Source organism: Micromys minutus (genome assembly GCF_963924665.1).
Source record: "Micromys minutus genome assembly, chromosome: 1".
Taxonomy (NCBI): Eukaryota; Metazoa; Chordata; class Mammalia; order Rodentia; family Muridae; genus Micromys; species Micromys minutus.
The window spans coordinates 207,063,685-207,075,404 of NC_137969.1; positions in this window are offsets into that span (position 1 = coordinate 207,063,685).

Consider the following 11,720-nt stretch of genomic DNA (forward strand, 5'->3'; position numbering starts at 1 on the left):
GAAAATAAAGTACCACACCCAAACTCATCACATTATAAGAGGCTTAAATCTTTTCTCTATATATTAATAAATTTCATTCAATTGATTAATTGACCAAAGTCCAAATTAATAAATTTTGCCTACTTTTTTATCACCCTACATATTTATAATAAACTCAGAAAATTTTCTCTTCTCTTTAACCTCATTTCCATATAGTAAGAGAGCATCTAGATTTGTTCTTGTAGTCACTGTTGTTTTATTTTGTTTTGTCATGTTTTTAGAAAAATTAGTAATTTTCTGTGACTTTCCTTTGTTAGCTAAAATAAATAATGCATTTTCTGAGTAAGTTACTATCAAAAAGTGCCCAAGAGAATGAATGAAAACTGTGTGAGAGATGTATGTGTATTATGCTTACTCATTTCACATCATTTAGTATTTGTCTGTCAATCAACATACAATTTTACATTTGTGAATTAAACCTAACATCAATAATTTAGTATTAACAATATCTAAGCTCTTTCAGCTCTGAAAGAATTTTACAAAATATGCTCTGATACATGCATGCATTTAAAAACATATTTAAAGAGTCTGTGGCTGTTTTGATTTGTTTGTTATTTATTTGTGGTCATTTATTGTATATTTATAACTGATATTCTAATATTCGCAAAATTATTTTGTATGACTAGTTGAAGTGGCTTACATATGAATAAATTATATTTTTCAAAATAATACTTTAAAAATTTGCAAGAAAACTCGGGTATGCAGAACAACTTCCTAATAAACAGAAATGGCAGGTGACCCATCTACAATCTTTTCATTAAGGAGATTAAGCCACATGGTTTTGGAATTTATTTTAGTCTTGTCTGTATAGAAAAACTGTAAGAAGGAAATGAGGAGAAATGATGGAAGGAACAAATCTGGTAATGAAGGGAAAAAAGAAGAATGAGACTTCTTTCATCTTACAGCCACTTAACTTTGACATTCAAGGTTATCTCACTGTCTACACTGGCTTCTGAGATTTCAGAAACCATATCAAAATTGCATTTCAGAAAAAAGTAGACAAAGAAAGAACAGGTGGGTTCCTTAAGTCTATGTTATCAACCTTCAAGGCTTCTCTGAATTTCTTCTTAACATCTTTATTTAAACATTTTTGCAAGTAATGGCTTGCTTCATCATCCCTTTGTCTCTAAGAAGGCAACAAAGAAATTACTTTGGAAAGAGTAATCTGTGAGGCAGAAGAAGTGACAAATGGATTCAGATTGGCAATCAGTACTTCCTTTTGATCATAGAGGCATACATTAACACATATGAAACCTATATGTGTAGACTTATAAACTTAAATAAGTACATGATTTTCATCTGCTTTCTTGGTAAACCTCTGCCTGGCTCCCCCTTCTTTAGGTGCTATAAAAATATCATGTTAGAAGGCTATTGAAATTTCATGAAAATTATCCCCACTCTCACCTGAGCAGTGAGGATGCAGATGCCACTGATAAAGCATCCATCCAGGGTAAATGCCTCAAGTTATTGGCTCGGGTACATGCTGGTATAAATAAGATACTATGTGTTACTACTAATCTCGACCAGGAATTATTGTATTGTTGGGTTTTAAAACAGTAGGTCCTATATTCATATTCATCAGAGACATATACCTATCATACCTGTTTTACTGAAAGCCATTGTTTGCTAGAAAGGAGGTTACACATATGTAATCGCAAATGTATCATAACTTTCTAAATGCTTCCATATTCTTTAATCTTTTGAGATTTTGGAGAGAGGAGGGGGGAAATAACACATTTCCATTAGTGCTATGAAAGCTTCCATATGGTGTTAGTTTGTCAAAATATTTCTGTAGGCGTCCTGCCGGAACTTTTCGCCCACACACATATTTAGTATGTAAGCCATCAGTAACTTCACTACTTCCTTTTGGATGTGAGCATCTTGCTTTACTGCTCTCATTTATCTCCTTAGTGGATCTCTTATAGTTACCTAGAGCTTCACTTATAAGTATATAATTTGTTACAGTGCCTATAATTTTATCAAGTGATAACTTTAACAACATTTATTTTCCAAAAGAGTTATATATATTACTGGTTATCTGAATTCAGTCATGCAATATCTCTGTCATCATTTTTCTGTGTTGCTCTGAAAGTGAATTTCTATAATTACTACGATAACAGTACAAGAAAAGCAACATCATTCAGAGATCATAGTTTGAGGAAATATTAGCCATCAGTTGGAAACTGGAGCTTGGTCCAAAGCAGGACAGCAGAGATATTCAGACATGTCATTATTATTCAAAAGTCAAAAATATATGAAAAAAAAACAAATTCACTATGATATAAATTGATATGATGGAGTAGCCTTTTAATTCAATATTATTTAATGTTAATGTTCATTTTAAACTTTGAAAACTGTGTTTTATTATTGGGTTCCATGTGATTTTTACATACATATGTTAAAAAAGGTTTAATCTTGGCAAATGCATTTACCTTCTTGAGAACTATTTTGTGTGTGTATGTGGTGTAACCATCGAAATTATGCATCTAAGAATCTTAAAGTAATGTTTCCTGAGAGAACTCGAGTTCATTTCTTGACTCACACTAGGTGAGTTGGTCAGTGATGAACTTAACCCCAGCTCCTGGTGATTCCCCTGCCATCAGATGGCTTCCTTAGGCACTGCACTCAGGAACATAATCCCACACATAGACACCTGCAAAATTAAAAACAAACAAGCCATTGAAAATCTAACCTTTTGAAATATCCAGTAGATATTGTTACCTACAGTTTCTCTACCAGATAGTAGCACACCAGACCTTCGAGTTCTTTGTAACTATAACTTGTATGTGGTTTTTTGAATCTTTCTACCCTTTAACAGTTTAGACTGATCCTCTAGTTTGAATGTTTGCTTCCATTTGTTTGGAGGAGGATGGACAGTGTATATTACTCATTTGAGAATGTCATGTATTATGATTATTTTCATTCCAACTACCCATCAGCCTACACTATCCAACCAGATTTTGTCCTCTTCATTCCTGTCAACTCTAATTGCTACCCAGAGACAATACTTTTGTTATAGATTCTTGAGCATGATAACGGCACCAGGTAAAACTATTTGATTTCATCTTATATCCACCAGAATGCTGAGATCAGGAAAACAAATGATGAAAAGTACTGACAAGTGCTAACCATGGGTGATAGGAAAATACTTACTCACCGCTGGTGGGTGTGTAAAACAGTCTAGCTACTACAGAAACCGATATGGAGGTTCCCCTAAGATAAACAAAGAATAACCACATTATTCACCAATTCCTGGGAATAAGCTCAAAGAATTATTTCTATAAAGATACCTGCTCATTCACATTTATTGTTTTTCTATGTACAATATCCTGATTGCAGAAACAGCATAGTTATTCATCAGCTGAAAATTGTAAAATTAAAAGTGTTAAATTTATACATTGCAATTTTTATTACATAGTTGCTTAAATTGAAATTATAAAATATATAATATTGCTGAAATAATAATTGTCCTATTGATACTATCTCTATTGGTTTTAAATTTCATTTAGTACATTTTATCTCAAGGATTCTATTTGATGTTTAAAGTACTCCAACATTCCTTTAAACTTTTCTTGTTATTATTGAACAATTTCTCTAATTTGTGGAAGTTCATAAAATTACTTAAAAGAGTTGTTTTATGTTTTCTAACCAAAATTGCAAAGGGCATTCTGTTGGTAGCATGTTTCTGGTTTCTCTGTTTGACTGTTAGTTGAGATAATCTTTTCCTGAACATTATTGATATTGTTATTGTTCAGAATTATCTAGACAGAAATAGACCTGTATTGATTTAAATCTTTATCTTTCTTCTGCCTTACCCATTTTACCAGAAATTCTAATCCCACAATTGAGAGCCTATAGTTACTTCCATTAATTTATCACTAGGTGGCACCCCAGGTCTGAGGTTTTAATAATTCTTGCAAGTATGTTGACACCAGTTCAACAGTAGAGGGTAATCCAAGTACATGTGTGTTTAAAGTTTGCAACTGGGGTCTTGTTCAACATTCATATATGGATACATGAGGAGGGATGACCAACCATTAAAGCCTCTTTGTGGCACCAGTGTGACCACACACCTTGACCATAGTCACCTATATTGTTCTCAGACATGTAGACTCCTGATATAGGGCAGAATCATCCTGAAGAAACAATTTCAGGATGTCAGGCCTTTCCCATAACTACTCTTACTGCAATCTCCTCTGTTAAATGAGTCCACAGTTTGCCAGAGCCAAAAATCTTATAGGTAGGACCAAGATCCACGTGTCTTTCAGCTGCCTGGTACTAGAGTCACATGGCCAACATCACTTCAACCATCCACAATTAGACATGGACAGAGAACTCTAAAAGTCCCTTGACTCTGGAAGGAGAAAAAAATTTTTTTCTGTTAATTTCATGGAACTGGGCAGAGTATGTTTAAGGTTTTGTTTAGTTTAAGATTTCAACAACCAAACACTGAGTTCTGAAGCTTGTTTAATGCGAAGTTTTACCCCCAAATAAAGGTGTTCTCAAATCATTCTTTATTATCTAAAATTGGAAAGGTATGAATGAAAGCACAGTGTGAATTGTACACACAATGTACACACAATTGTACACACAATCCTAAGTAGTCCTTGGAAGTCTTATGCTATAGGTCTATTTCAAGACTAAAAGTTATGTTGGATAATAGGCCTGACAATGAACCATAGTCTCCAGTTGGTACTGGTGTACATTAAAGAGTTCTTTTTGTAATCCCTGGCCATAGAACAAGGTTGTCACTTTCTGTGGTATAACTGTCACCACAAAACATTGCATGCTAAAGTGGCACAGTCCTGTGGTCATAGTTTGTCCTATTTATAGAATTCCTTTTGCTCTGAAGTTGGAGAAGATTTTGCAGTTGCAGTTCTGATGATACCTAGATTTGTTTCTCATTAGCACTGGCCTGGGAATATCATGGTCAAGAGAAAGTGTTGTGCACCAGGTTTCACTGTGTTAGACTTCCTGCTAGGCTCAGCTCTCAGAAAAATTTTCTTACCCTTACAAGTTAAAGTATCTTTCCTTCTGCTTGCAGTTTGTCCACTTCAGTAGGGTTTATTATGTTATTAAACAAGTTAACCTGGAGTCTCATTCATCTGTCTTGTTATGATCTTATCAGGGTAGAGCTTTCTGTGATGGGTTGGACAAATTGGTATAGATGCAATTGGTAGAAAAATATAGTCAAATTCCATCTGGTTGTAGCTGTTCCTTAAATATTTAAATAACAGATACTTTGTGTGCATTATTAATAGTATTATGCTTTCAATTATATATATGATAGGAAATGGTAAACTATAATTAACAAATTCATTATTCTATATATTTATCAATATTTATGTGAATACTTAAAAATCAATATTTTTAATTTTTTTTAAAATACATTATAACAACATTACTGGATTCACCATACTCTATGATCTACTTCATCAAATGTTTTAACACCGTGTGACACTCATGTTTTTCTAACTAAGGTGACTTCTATGAATTGAACTTCTATATTCTCAGAACTTGAATGGACAGGTATGGCATATCATGATGGTGATTCAATTGAAATATGTTTTGTCATGTCGTTTTATGATGGGTCTTCCTACATCCTGTGTCCACTAATAACTGTTTATCTTTCATGGAGATGCAATAGTAAAAGAAACTCTGACCATAGCCATCTAATAATGTGTTTAGTCCTTCAGAGAGATGTAGTAAACGTACTATTTTGTGAGTAAGAATCTAAGTTTTATAAATTCTATTCTTTCCCTGAAAGCACTCATAGTTGGGGAAATATCTTCTGAGTCTTACAGGTGGGGAGAGAAAATCTTCTAATGTCAGGGAAAATATATGCTCTTTTCTTGAGATCCTACTTACCTCCACTTCCTTACCTGAAGTCTATGAATGTTCTACAGGGCAGTCTTCTCTTCCTTTTACATCTCTTCTTTACATTTTGTACTTATATACAGATTTTTACTTACATCCCAGAAAAGGATTGAGACTTTCCCCTATCTTATTATAACCTTTTAAAACTACAGCTTGGGAAATACATGTTATATACAACATAAATAATCACATTGGCTACTTATCTATCTATTTCACAGCATATTTTTACTGAGACACTGCTGGCTTAATTATTACAAATTTTAAGTATAATTTTCTCTTTTTCTACATGCCTCAATCCTTTACAGAATACTTCCCACTTTTCTCTGAATATCATGTGTGGAAATCTCAGCACAAAGAAGCTAATTTTAAGGAAATGGATTTAAACCCGTTCTGGCTGAGTGTGGTTACTATTCCAAGCTACTGATGTCATAGCCCTGTTGGAAATCTTCAACTGTTTTGTTTGAGGCTGTCCTTCTTGATTTGTTTCTTTCCCACCTATTTTCTGTTAGAGGAAATGCACTTATCACAGTTATTTGTGGCATTTCTCAATATTCACAGATTTCTGACAACATTTTAAATTCTCAGGGACAAAGTAAATAAAAGGGGAATCTGATCATACCACTAAGAGTGTACTGATAGTTATTGTGGCACAGAATCCTGTCTCCTTTCTACTGGCTATAATTTATATGTTCTTTAAGGAATACATAGGATTCAAGTTGGAAGCAGTTTGAAGGTTACAATCATATCTTGACATGACAAAAAGAATCATAGGTGGTAATGTAAGCGTACAATTGGCATTGCTATCAAAACACTTTTAAGTGTGTCATCAATACCATACACAAAGAAATATGGAATATACGTGAAGAAATTATGTCATGAATTTAAGGAATCTCAAAAATCATTACCATTTCTACAGTCATCAAAACACATAGCAGATGATATTCACAACTTATAACCTAACATTCCTGGTGTGACCTTAGCTTCAGAAGGAGTCATTTTGAGTTACCTTTGTTTGCTTCTTGTTTATCAGCTTATATGACATAGAGTGAATTAATATTTCTGCTTTTGAGTTTATTTTTGAAAATGAAAAGTATGTAATTCATCTGTCATTATATGAGGATTAAAAGGCATTTGAAGGTACTTTGTGTAGTACCAAAAGAGAAAAATAATTATTAATAACACACAGCTATAAGCTCTGGGACCTGCAAGAGTGAGCTGCCAGCAAGTAAAATTGGGTATAACTTTACTGGATTCACTATATTGGTAAAATAGTGGCACAAATATTAAAGAAGTAATGAATCATCTTTTAAATTCGAGTTCTAGTCCACAAGATAGAAGCTAGAGTTGACACTGGCAAACAGGCAAAGAATCTGAGGTTGGCTAATTTGTGGACCTAAGGAATATCCTACTTTTATTTGATTAATGGCACATGGCAGAAAAAAATGACTCCCAAAGACATATTGCTATACCGATGGATGAGAGCATCAGTCAATCCTCATAAGATAGGCTTCTTTTTGCAGACCATTGTAATAAATGGAGAGACCCATATCTGGACTTTATGAAGACAGTGAGAGCCTTTGGAGCACTGAGCCTTAAACTGAACATCTTCCTCATACACAGGCATCAGTGCAGACAAAGAAACAGAAAGTTTCAAGAGCTAAGGTGTGAAGTGATCACAAGGGAATGGTAACACCTAAAACAATACTGATATACACATGTACCCTCATAGACATGGGAAATATGCACAGAATCCAGTTCAAACCAGACAATACAAGAAGAGAACTGGACTGAAAGCCCCACTCCTAACCAAGAACTTATTTACAATTGATACCTGTTGGAAAAGAGGCAAATTACTTTTCTCCAGTGAAGTGTCACTAGGTATTTTAATAATTTATGACAGGTCCCACAATCATGAATAATTAGCCTACACAAAGCAGATCCCATATTACTTGGCTTTTTTTCTTTTTCTTTTATTTTTCTTTTTCATTTCAGATTTCATTCCTCTCCCACTTCATACTCCAACTGTTCTACATTCCATACTTACTCCCCACTCTCTTGTCTCCCTGAGGATGTCCCCCCTCCACCCACCCAACCTGACTTCTAAAGTCCTGGGGCCTTCAGTCTCTTGAGGGTCATCGTCTCTGACTGGACTCAGACCCAACATTCCTCTGACCAAACATAAAAATTCCACTTAGTAAATTTGACTTTTTGGGCTGTCATCACCTTAACTTAAGATTATTCATTTTCAAACAAATGAATCACCTCTTTGTATTGTGCAAAAGAAATGGTAATTATTGTTTTATTAATTTATTTTCATACTAATTCATTTTTCATAATGTGCATCTATAAAAATTCATTAATACATATACATTATTGTAAAATACATGTTCACATGATTTAGATATGAAAGTATACCATAATGTGATACTAACAATCCATTGACCTATTGAACTATGTAAATTTACATGTAAAAAGAATTTCTCCTATTACACCTTTTGCTTTAATTGTATTTGTTCTAATTAAATGCCATTGTTTAAGCCTTAGAATTTAGCAACATGGGGATGTTTTATGGATTTTAACTAATTATATTCAATATGATAATGCTTTTCACTAATGACTGTCAAAGACCAGTTGGTCATTATTATGTCATATTTTGAAATGTGAGTGTGATAGATGTAATCATAATGTCTTTGTTATGTGAACTTAAGGAGAGTTTGATTTAAATTATTTGTGCTTTGTTGGGGAGAGTAGTCACAGGAGTTATAGGTACTTGTTGCCCAACCCTTGTATCTCGTAGCTAACTACAACCTGTAAGTACAGCACAAAGGGACTTGCTTTATACTGGCTGCCTCAGGAACTCAGGCATATATGCAGATATTAAAATAAGTAAACAAATAAATTGTGTTTCTAAGTTCTCTAGGCAAAAGTAAGTAAAGAGAATATTTTAAAAATGTTTTTTTAATTATATACTCACTTGTGTTTCATTGAAAGGAATATGGTAGTTAGTACTTCAACCACATCAATATCTCCTACAGGGAGTCATCAGAATCAGTGGTCACTATTGTTTGTCTCTGGGTACCAGCCCAAACAGTCCTACACTAGCTGGTATATTATAGCTCTCCTGAAGGAAGAGCAGCTGCAGAGAAAAGCAGCCGTTTAACTGTACTATACTGGTTTCTCTACTAAATACATTATAATGTGTTGCTTGTAAAATCTGAATTTGCTTTGATGTCCCACTCCAGTTGCCAAATAAACACTAGCTCTTCAGCATATGTTATGTAACAGTCACAAGCAGAGAGTTGTATAAAAATCATTTTATAGTGTGTATAGCAGTTGCTTCTTTGCTTATACATGTGTTGTTTTGTGTCTGAGAAGAGTTTTCTTGAAAGAACGTGTAATTCAGAGATGTGCAGAATTTATCTAAAGTGTTACAACAATGTTCCAATTTGAAGTGTTACATCCCTTCTAAAATTCATAGCCAAACCTATTTGTGTAATTTACATTTTGCTATTTCTAGAGAGTAGGAGACAGATGTTTGTAAGTTTTATATGCCTAGATTAAGCATCCATAGGTTGTTAACATATGTAGTTTTCAAAAATATTATTACAGCAAAACATTATTGTTCAAGTGGTTACTGATATAATGATAAAACTAATTATATATTTTTCCTGGTTTGGATAAGGAGATAAAACTGTTTCCTTGCATGATTCATGGTTTTATATATTGTGAAATCTAAAGGTTTACCTTGTTCACATTGGAAAGCTCCTTTACCCAATTCATTTTTTCAATACTTAGCACTTTTAGAAAGAAATTAATGACAGTGGTTAGAGAGTTTTTATGTCTATTTTTAATTTATTCTAACTTTTTAAACAGTCAAAACTGCAGCGACATTTCAATGTTGTTTCTTGATATAACAGTAGGTCATGCTATAAATTAGGAAGAAAGGTTAAATATAGTAGAGAACTAAGGAAAGACATTTCTTAAAATTGTCATCATTCCTGTCTTATTAAAGTACAGTGTAGCCCCATAGAGACTCTTTGTCTTAGTCAGGGTTTGTATTCCTGCACAAAACATCATGACCAAAAACCAAGTTAGAGAGGAAAGTTAGCTTACACTTCCAAATTGGTGTTCATCACCAAAGGATATTGGGACTGGAACTCAAACGAGTCAGGAAACAGGACCTGATGCAAAGCCCATGGAGGGAATGTTACTTATTGGCTTGCTCAGCCCAGGGATGACACCACCCATAATGGGCCCTCCAACACTTGATCAATAATTGAGAAAGTGTCTTACAGCTGTATCTCATGGAGGCATTTCCTCAAGGTAGGCTTTGACTATGATAACTCTAGTTTGTGTCATGTTTACACACAAAACTAGCAAGGACTCTCTTCAACTATATGTAGTTCTAAAATAGTTGCAGTAATTGCATGGAGAGTTTCTATTCAGTTTTCCTCAAGATTCATAAATAACCCCACTAGCACATTCTCTGTCACATAAATAAATTATATCTCCCCATATAATCTTATATAATGTAGTTTATATTTAAATTGTGATTCTTGGCTGTAATGATCTTCATTTTGTCCTAGAATAATTTTATGATATTTTGCCTATAGCTTATTTCTAGAATGTGATATTTTATTCAAGCAGTTATCTTAACATATTGCATTTTAGTATAAATTTGTGCTCTTGTTTAAGTTTGCATGGTTACTGGTATATATTCATTAAATATTTTTGTCTTTTAAAGTCTTTACAGTTTGTCTTCTTATTTTCCTTAATGTTCTTATTTGGATTTTATTTTTTGCTTCAGTTTTCACAATGGCAAGTTTATATCACCTGTTCATTACTTTATAAAAACTTATTTGGCACCTTAAATTCTTCATTTTTTTTTTCTTAATTTGAAACTTTTTTATTTGTGCTCTCATATAAATTATTTCTTTTTTCTCTTAAATGTTTGTAATTTTTCCTTACATAGATTTTATATTTTCTATTGAGATGATAGTTCTTAACTACATTTTCTCTCTCAAGTATAAAACCTGCTTTATGGTATGAATCTAAATGGGCTATTTCTTTAAATTGCAAAGGTTAAAATACTTTGTTTTTCTGTAATTGCCACATTATGATGCTATTATCTCAAAGCGTAATCTCTGCTTTTTGATAATCAGGAAGAAAATTGTAGTTTATTGCCATATTTTAAATATATTTACCCTATTCTTATATATTTAAGAGACATATTATTCTCACCCAGTACCTCATCATATCTTCTGTTCTCTACTCATTTTATAAAGACCCAAGGTTCTGACATAAAATGTAACTTTCCTCCACTCTGAAGACAATATTCATTCTATTTCTTTCTTTGATGAAGATTTTCTTTAGTTTTATGCTTTATAAAAATGCTATTATATCAAATTTTAAATGTTTCCCTTTTGATTAGAGCCACTAGGAATACTTTCATTATTCCTCATCTCCTTTTCATATAGATGACTCAGCGATCACATAGTATTGTCATATGTTCCCTACACATTACATAATAGTTTTAATTTTTGAAAGTCTTTTAAGTCCCCCCTCCTATAATTATAACAGCCAGATTGTAGGGTTTTTTTATGTTGAGCTCAGAAAAATGTTTTAGGAAGCACATTTAGAAAACAGTTTTCCCGTGTTCTACAAGTGAGTCTTGCCTTCCAATTACTTTCCAAACTTCACTTATACTCGTGTTTGGGCTCTTAATATTTTTCTACATTATCACTAGATTTTATTCACTTTTCTGGCAACCTCCTTATAATTTACATTATAGGATACTAGATCTC